Source organism: Heliconius melpomene, chromosome 17 (genome assembly GCF_056956725.1).
Source record: "Heliconius melpomene rosina isolate 202511_hmr_F chromosome 17, ASM5695672v1, whole genome shotgun sequence".
Classification (NCBI taxonomy): Eukaryota; Metazoa; Arthropoda; class Insecta; order Lepidoptera; family Nymphalidae; genus Heliconius; species Heliconius melpomene.
Window position 1 is genome coordinate 7121693 of NC_140405.1, and position 8842 is coordinate 7130534.

The following is an 8842-nucleotide window of genomic DNA, read 5'->3' on the forward strand; positions in this document are numbered from 1 at the left end:
ACGGAGAATTTCTAACAAATATATTATAGTCTATGCAACTTTATTAGGCTAAGACATACATATGCATGTATATACGTTGCATACAATGCACGTATCATCACGGCGTCTTAGCTAACCAAGTCCAAGAGGCAGTTAATTAATTCTGCCCTTTAACACAATTACCGAATATTAGGTTAAGTAGTACGGTCCGGCAGGACGCACTTAGCGGAGATACAAACTAGTTACTTGAACAACCTCGGGACATACATCGTCTCCTGCCTACACAATTTACAAACTAATATAGTTCATGCGGTATACTGAAAGCTATTAAAATTATTTTTAGATGTTCAATAAATATTATCTGGTCAATTTAGATTTTAGAATCATTTTACTTGTATATATACATTTTGCACTGATGCTTTTGCACTGTTAAGATGAAAATGCCAATAAATGTTTTTTTGAAACATCAATTTTTTAATAATAGAAATTAATATATTTTTTGTTTATTTTGAAGAAGCATTGTATATAGGAAGTCAAAGCTCTTTGCCACAGTATTGTAAATAATGTATTTAAGACATCTAGAAGCTATATTATAGCTAAATATACACTATGGTGTCTGTTATAAACATACGATTTTATGTTAACTGTTTCTATTTCACATAATATATATTACAAAAATATTATAAATAAAACTACATATATACGTAAAATACAACACAAATATAAAAATTTAAATAAAATTTCTAATAGATATAAAATTTCCATTATAGCTCAACACAATTAAGCGAATAAAAAATGATGAGCGCTCAAATATTTTCTCTTTACTTGAAATGAGAAAAAAAATCGCGATAGGACATTTTATCCATTCGTTTATACTAATGTGAACTTTGTGTGTTGCCATAATAAGGTATTATTAGTGCGATCGCGGAGGTGAGGCTCACTGTATCAGTAGGGCAGAACGCCAGCGCGGATATGCGCTCGGCTGACCAATGCCACAGTTGTCTAATTGTTTCCGATCTTCTCTACATAACCACTGCCAGCGTTGAATTGACAAAATTCGAGCATTTATGAATGGCGATCGAAAAATATGTCCGATTGCTCCAACGATCCCCTTGGTGAACAATTTTTTGTTGAATCGTATGTAAATATTTTAATATTACATTTAATGCATAATTAAAGTGAAGTATTTTTTTAAATGATTTTATTAAAATTCATTTATTTTGGTCAAGCCGTTTTTGAGATTAGCGTGCGTTGTACACGTTAACCCATAAGCAGACAAATTGACAAATAGATAAAATTTTGAGAAAGAATTGTTTTGAGTTCTACTTTATTGATACATGCCTCCAATCATTGTTTTTCTCATATATCATCAATGAACACACGCCGAACAGTTACAGTTTTATTATTTGTATAGATTATTAAGAATATTAATTAGCATTTAGGCGAATATAATTTTTAAAAAATCCTATAAATGTACGTGTGAATACAAGAATATACATATTTTTAAATATCATAAATTATTAGAATAACATAAAACATAAATGCATAATATAATAATTAAATAATAGATATCAATCATTCCCTGCCACAAAAAAAATCTATTACTAATCCTTCTTATAAGCTTATAAACATATACGAGTAAGTTTTAAGTTAATTATTTTTTTAAAATACATATTATAGAAAAACAATACAACACAATTCATTGCATTTTCTATAGCTTCACATAATTTAATGAAACTATCACAAATGCTACTTTAATGTGCTCACTTCACTATATCCTTTAATCAGTGTACCTACTTAATTCTTAAGAGCTACTTCAATTTAATGTAATTTTATAGGTATTTCTGTTAATCCCTATGAAAATACATACGAGTATATAATCTATCTTTACGAGCATAAATATACACATTTATTATAATTAGTTGCCGCAACTTCAGGAATAACAAGAATTTGAATATAATAATCATGCACCCGAGTGGAAATCGAACTCACGTCCCCCTGCGATATGATGACCTAAGAAATACTAGGTAAAATGACTGTAAACGCGACCGGCTGTGGGTTCAATTCACACTTGAGGAAATGACTTACTATTTTTATGTCCCCGCTCTGTTACCGAGGCAAAGGGCGGTACTGAATTTTGCGACTCAACACTCAATGCCTCCAGGATTCCGCGGAAATGGGGAATATCTTTACACTAGGCTCCCTCTGCCTAGCCTGCTATCTGCGGGATACTGCGAGAAGCAAAAAAAGAAAAACTTCATAGTTATTTTTTAAATTTCTAAGGTAAGTATAGGTACTAAGTATATAGAAGGTATGTATACCATCTTACCATAACGTTTTCTATCTATTTAAAATCAGGTACTAGGTAATCCTACCATTAAAAGGTTCAAAAGTGAAATGGGATAAACCATATTATAAACATTTTCCTGTATCAGTAAACTTTATAATGAAAACATTTTAAAGCAAAAGCTCAGGTGGCTGTCCTCCATTAGCATGTCACTATTAAATTAATACCCCGTTTGTTTTTCACAACACTTAAACTGTATCCATTAATTGCATCATAAAAGCCGCTCCAGCATGTACTATCTACTAATTAGTTAGTTTATAAAATGAACCTTTTAATTTTATACTTCATAATGAATATACAGTTACTCTATTATTATTATTATTATACATGATTTATATTATATATTTTTTTTTTTATAAACGATAATATAAAGAAATATCAAAAGTTAAATACATAAATTTTAATTAAATACCAATAATGATTATTTTAGTATAACAGTTGATTAAACATGAAACTCATCAAAATAGTAACGGTATCACAAATTAATGTTAAAGTGACCATTTATTAGAGCATGCTACTCTACATACAGTCACGGTGGGCGCTTCAGCTGCGCCCGCGCACCGGAAGAGCGCGACAACATCGCCCCTGCGACCCGTGACAAGCGCACACGCGCATTGTTAGCCACCTATGACACACGCGATTAAAAATAATATATAGTGAATTTAAAAAAAATAATAAGTGTACTTCACAAAAAAATAGTGTTCATTTTCTATATCTTAATTTGAACTAATATATATATCACTATTAGTAAGCATTAGTGCTCTCCTGAACTACGATTGACGTGGAAAGGCAATCGTTTAGCTTCTTGTTCTGACGTTATTGAAAGGTAAGTGTTCATTCAAGCTGTCTAATCAACAATGTTTTCTTTGCTTTTAGGGAAAAGTAAGAAAAACATTTTACTTACTTATTTGATTTGGTAAAATTTTGCTTTATTCTATAAGAATTTGTATAAGAAAATGACAATAGAATATATATGTTTAATGTAAACTCTAGTTGCTTTTTATCATTTATTTTTATAAAGTCAAACGTAATATATTAAATTAGATTATTTAATAAATAAATATTGCATATACATACATGATTAATTACCGTCAAAAAGAAATATCTATTGAACGATATGATTTCGTCAACTAAACACTAAAAGTTTCTTATTTCCCTTTGGAAGAGCAATACAATTATCAGAATATACGTGTTTTTATATCGATAAATTTGGGGTGAAAAATTGAGTTACGAGTGAGTTCAATAAAAACTATATAAAAACAGGCTTGCGACAAAGTGACAAGAGGTAAAATGTTATTAGGAAAATTGCGTAGCTTATTACAATTTCCCATGTCACAATTTTCTTTGAATACATTTCAAGAAAAATATATAATATAAAGAAATCAAATTAGACGAGATACATAGGCAACAGCTCTTAGGATTTGTTAAGCTGCAGCTTCGTCAATTTGACTTCTCGAGCTAGTCGAAGCTGATCAAAGACGCGCCGCCGCTCGTCCGTAAAATTGCCAGAACCCAATGAATATTATTAAACTCTCCAATAGTTCCACGTAGTTTATTCTTGTTAAGAAAACATTGTGTAAGCACAATCTGAACGAACTGGGAAATAGTTGACAAATTCACGCGATGCTATATTTTATATTATAAAAAATGTTATGCTAATTTTTAAATAGATCCAACATGTTTTATTTACTAAGACTACTATGACGTACAGCTAATTATTGTCTTATGCCTTCAATTTACAATATACGATTAAAAGGCCAGTCGTGGCGTAGGAGCACAAGGAAGTGATTGTAAACGCGACAGGTCGTGGGTTCGATTTCCACTCGAGGAAATGTAATGGTTTATATTTTGATATATTTAGTTGAATAAGCAATATTCCAAAATTAGGCGGAAAGTGTAGTGCGGAGTGTGTTAACACTGCGCTCCCCTTACCTACCTTGTAGCAACATGCGGGAAAGAGCGTGAAGCTGAAAAATAAATTTACAATTGTAGCCCGTAGCTGCGCGCTCATTTCCTTTAATAAATTACCTATTGTGAATATATGTTGTATTAACAATAGATAGTTTAGTCGCAATGTTTGTTCTGTTTGTTACCTAAAATACTTTACCGCTACGTTAACAATTCTATGTTTACTATAATTCTAGTTAATTTTGTATGGAATAACACTTTAAATAAATCCAAAAAATGTTTTTTACCTTCCAAAATATATAACATCTATAACAACATAATAATTATAATATTGTTAATAAAAAATAATTAATTCGTCTGCTAAGCGCGAGCGACGGCATGCGCTGTACCGTAGCACGCTCCGCCGCTCATATTTAGAGATATGTGACGATCCAGCGGATGCCCAGTGAACCGAGAGAGGATGTGAGTTATTAAGTGGTACACTTTCAGGTGATCTCTCGAGTGAGAGAATCGCGCCCCGTCCCCATCCGACCCGATTCCCACTGATAATCGTCGCTATACTACAAAAGAGGAAACTGTTTTGATATTATAAAAGTTATTGTGGCTTTCGATGTACTACCTTTAAATCAAATTCAATCAGCTTCACATTGTATCCCACACACAGCAAGTAGGCAGAAGGAACAGAGTGTTAAGACACTACGACAATTTGAATTGAAACAATTCCAAGGAATTGTGCGCTGATAGGCGAAATTCAGCGCCTCAGTTTGTCTCGACACCAGAGCGAAGAAATATCTAAATATTTCATTTCCTCAATTAGGGAGAACCCAGTAGCATTTTTAGTCAGATACTTGTGCCCCTGCACTATGACTGGTCCCAAATAAGTTGAATAAGTATAAATCTCAGTAATAGTTATTTTTAGTAAACATGAATTACATTTAACTTTTGTTTTCATTAATTAGTTACGATAATAATAATAATAACTTTATTTATCACCATTTACATTTTCTAAAATACATGGTAATTTATAGCTAAACTATACATTTCGTACAATTATAATGGGTGCCACTGTTGCCGTACTAGGATACCTGTATTGCGGCATTAACCGGACTTTATAAGTAGTGGGACCTTATAAAATGTATAACTTAAGCTTAACGAAACATTCTTAAGCCTTTTTAAACTTTTGAAAGCTTAAAATCTCTAAATTAAATTTTAGAATGCATAAAGTACCACATCCATGTATTTGTAAGGTATAAAGGCGACACCGGCGTTGGTGTCCCGCGCGGCTCATCCATTCGTATCACCCTCTGATGTTATTCATACCATATCAAACGTTTAGGAAGCATTACACTAATTCATTTGTTGATCACAGCATACAAAATAAACATAGATAGTAAATGTGTTCATAAGATAATCATTAAATTTAGTACAGAAAAATAACGAACGGAGTGTCTTAACACTGGGTTTCTTCTGCCTACCCTGCTGTGCACGGAACACACACCCTTGTGCCGCTGCGCCACGATGGCCTTTATGAAGTTATTTTTTTTAAATCACAGTAAGTCATGTTGATCATATGATAATGTTTTGTTTAACGCCATTTATGACTTTATTATATTTTTATATATGTAAAAAATATATAAAATTACACGTTCATTAAATATACCACAAAAAAATGACAGCGACATATAATAATAGAATATTTTAAGTACATCACGTGATCGTATTAGCGGCGACCTCGTGAAAATTAATTACCCACAACGCGGCACAAAGCTTACGTGGTGTATCAGAGGCTGCAACGGAACCGAGCTCCATTGGCTCCAGTAAATCAATATCCGGTGGGCGCGGTTGTCACAAGCTTTTGCCTCCATTTGAATAAAACTCTAACTATATCGCACTAACTACGACCTCAAGTTCCACATAGTCCTAAATAGTTTTCCCTCGTTGCTGCTATCTAAAATGCAGTTCTAGGTATAGTTTGTTCAATGAATACACTTTCTGTAATGTTTATGTTATACATATTATTGAGAAAATTAAATTAAAATAAAATTAAGAAATTAAATTATTTATTTACCCTGAAAATTAAATATAAAGCCATATTTGGGGTAATATTAAGTACGTATATTATTTTTAAATAACATCATCGACTGTATTTCATTAAAAGTTTCGTACGCAACAGAAGTTTCCGTGATTCATATACCCGATATTGGCAAAATTTCTTTTCAACGTTCAAACTGTAACATGGAACCAATATTAAAGTAACTAATAAGATTAATAAGATTTTAAAGAACTTATGATGTTTTTATGTAACAAATTCCAATTAAGTACTTTTTTGTTTCTCTCAATAGTTTAGATAATACAATAGATAGTTATGAGTAAAAATTACAAAGCTATTATAGTGTTTTTCTTCAAAAATTGTGTAATAACAGACTGAAAACGTTCCACGAATAAAAAACAGTGTAAAGTAAGCTGGAGAGCTAGCTATAAGGCGAGAGCATATGTCGGTGTAATGAAGATTTGAGGATAATCGAAAGAGCGGCAGACGATTTATTTGCAGCGCGACCGTCCGGATAATAATGCCTTTAACGGCGCTTCCGGGCGTGTTCGGCACCGTTTTGTCGTCCCACTGCACTTTACTTTGATAGTGACTACTTCGACGTTTTTATTTGTTATTTGTGTTTTTCTAATAAAATTTTAGATGTGATAATCTGATATTAATATGGAGAATTTAATTAGTAATATTTGTAATATTTTTTTTTGTATTTTTACTTTTAAATTAATAGCAATTCAATTTTATTTATTTCTTAAACAAATGCAAAGTACGGTTGTAAAATATTTTTTGTTTAATTAAAAATTATAATTATACATTTTTATAACATTTAACATATTTATATAATTTGTTTGGATTTTTGTAATAAATATTTATATGGTAAATATTTACGCAATGCCTCCAGAATTCAACGGAATATGGAGAACGGAAGTGTCTTAATGAGAACGGAGTCTAAGCAATTCTTAAAATTATTTTTAATCCTATTTTATTTTTATCTATAATACTTATTTGTATACTAGCGGACGCGCGCAGCTTCGCTTGCTTATTTAAGGGTGAATTCTAATAAACCATGAAACACGTATTCAATGAAATATTTTTAAGAGTCTAAATTTCAAATTTTATAAAAATCGGTGGCGATTTACAGATTTTTCCATACAAACTTTCAACCCCTTATTTGCACCCTTAGGGGGTGAATTCTAGAAAACGATGAAATACGTGTTCAATTAAATACTTTTAAAAATCTAAATTTAAAATTTTATAAAAATCGGTGCCGATTTAATTTTTTTTCTATACAACCTTTCAACCCCTATTTCACCGCTTTAGCGTTAAAATTTTTCAAAATCCCTTCTTAGTGGATGTCCAGATTACGATAGTAAACATCTGTCCAAATTTCACGTTTCTACCATCAGCGGTTACGGCTGTGCGTGCGTCTTACCTCAGTCAGTGAGGACAAGTTCTTTTATATATATAGATAAAGTGTGAGTACCCGACGACTACAGTAAATTAATGATGAAATATCATATATTAATTTATTTTAATGTCATCCAAGTTGGAAAAATGAGTAAAAAATTCTTATTACGAAAGTATCTGTACTCAAGAAGTGTATACTTCTTAGATCTAACTGCTTTAAAACAGGTTACAATTAAAATTAAAATTTGATACGATCCTATCAATTTATCAGTACTACTAACTTTAAATATTAATAATATTATACACTTTTACAAAATGTTTTAAAAAAATAATATCCAATAAGTAATAGGAATAAAAAGAAATATTTTAATATCTCAAAATCCATTTATATTAAGTAAAAATAAATGTTTTTATCTGCTATTGTTTGTAATTGAATCTCTTAAATGTTTTTCAATCTCCGCAAAGCCAGCCGATTCTAATGGTGCAATAATAGTAAACGAGGCACGAAGAGCGCACTGTCTCCGCGTACTGCTCGCCCGTTGATAGACTTTCGACCTCGTATTAAGTGTTTGCACAAACCTACGCTTGGAAATATCGTGGCCATCATATGCTTTCTAAAGGAAAGTAAATATTGTAAAATAACAGTACATAAACAAAAACTTCTATAAAAATATAATAAATTAATAAGTAAAGGTACTTAAATAAGTGAAAAGACCTTTATTTATTTCATAATTTAGGTACTTATTTTAAATAGCATATATATTATTAGATAGATCACAGAAAAGTCTTAATAAACGATCGAGGGTCATAACGTGGTCAAACTGAAAAACTTTATTAGAATAATGTTCAAAATATATTTATTTTGCGCTCTGAACATTAAAAATGGATTTATGATTTAACCACATAAGCTCAAAAGTTATCTAATAACTGTGTTTATATCTCGACAAGCGCTTCAATAAACATGACAAAATAGGCCCATAATAAATATGGAATAGGGTTTCCAATCAAGTCTACTTCGCGCCCCCCGGCCGCTCTGCTAGGTGAGTGCTGCAGACCTTCAAAATTATAGAATGCTGTTTTCTATTCAATATTGTAGATGATAAAGATGTAACAATTATTGTGATGATTGGAGAATATGTGTAACTTATTCTCCG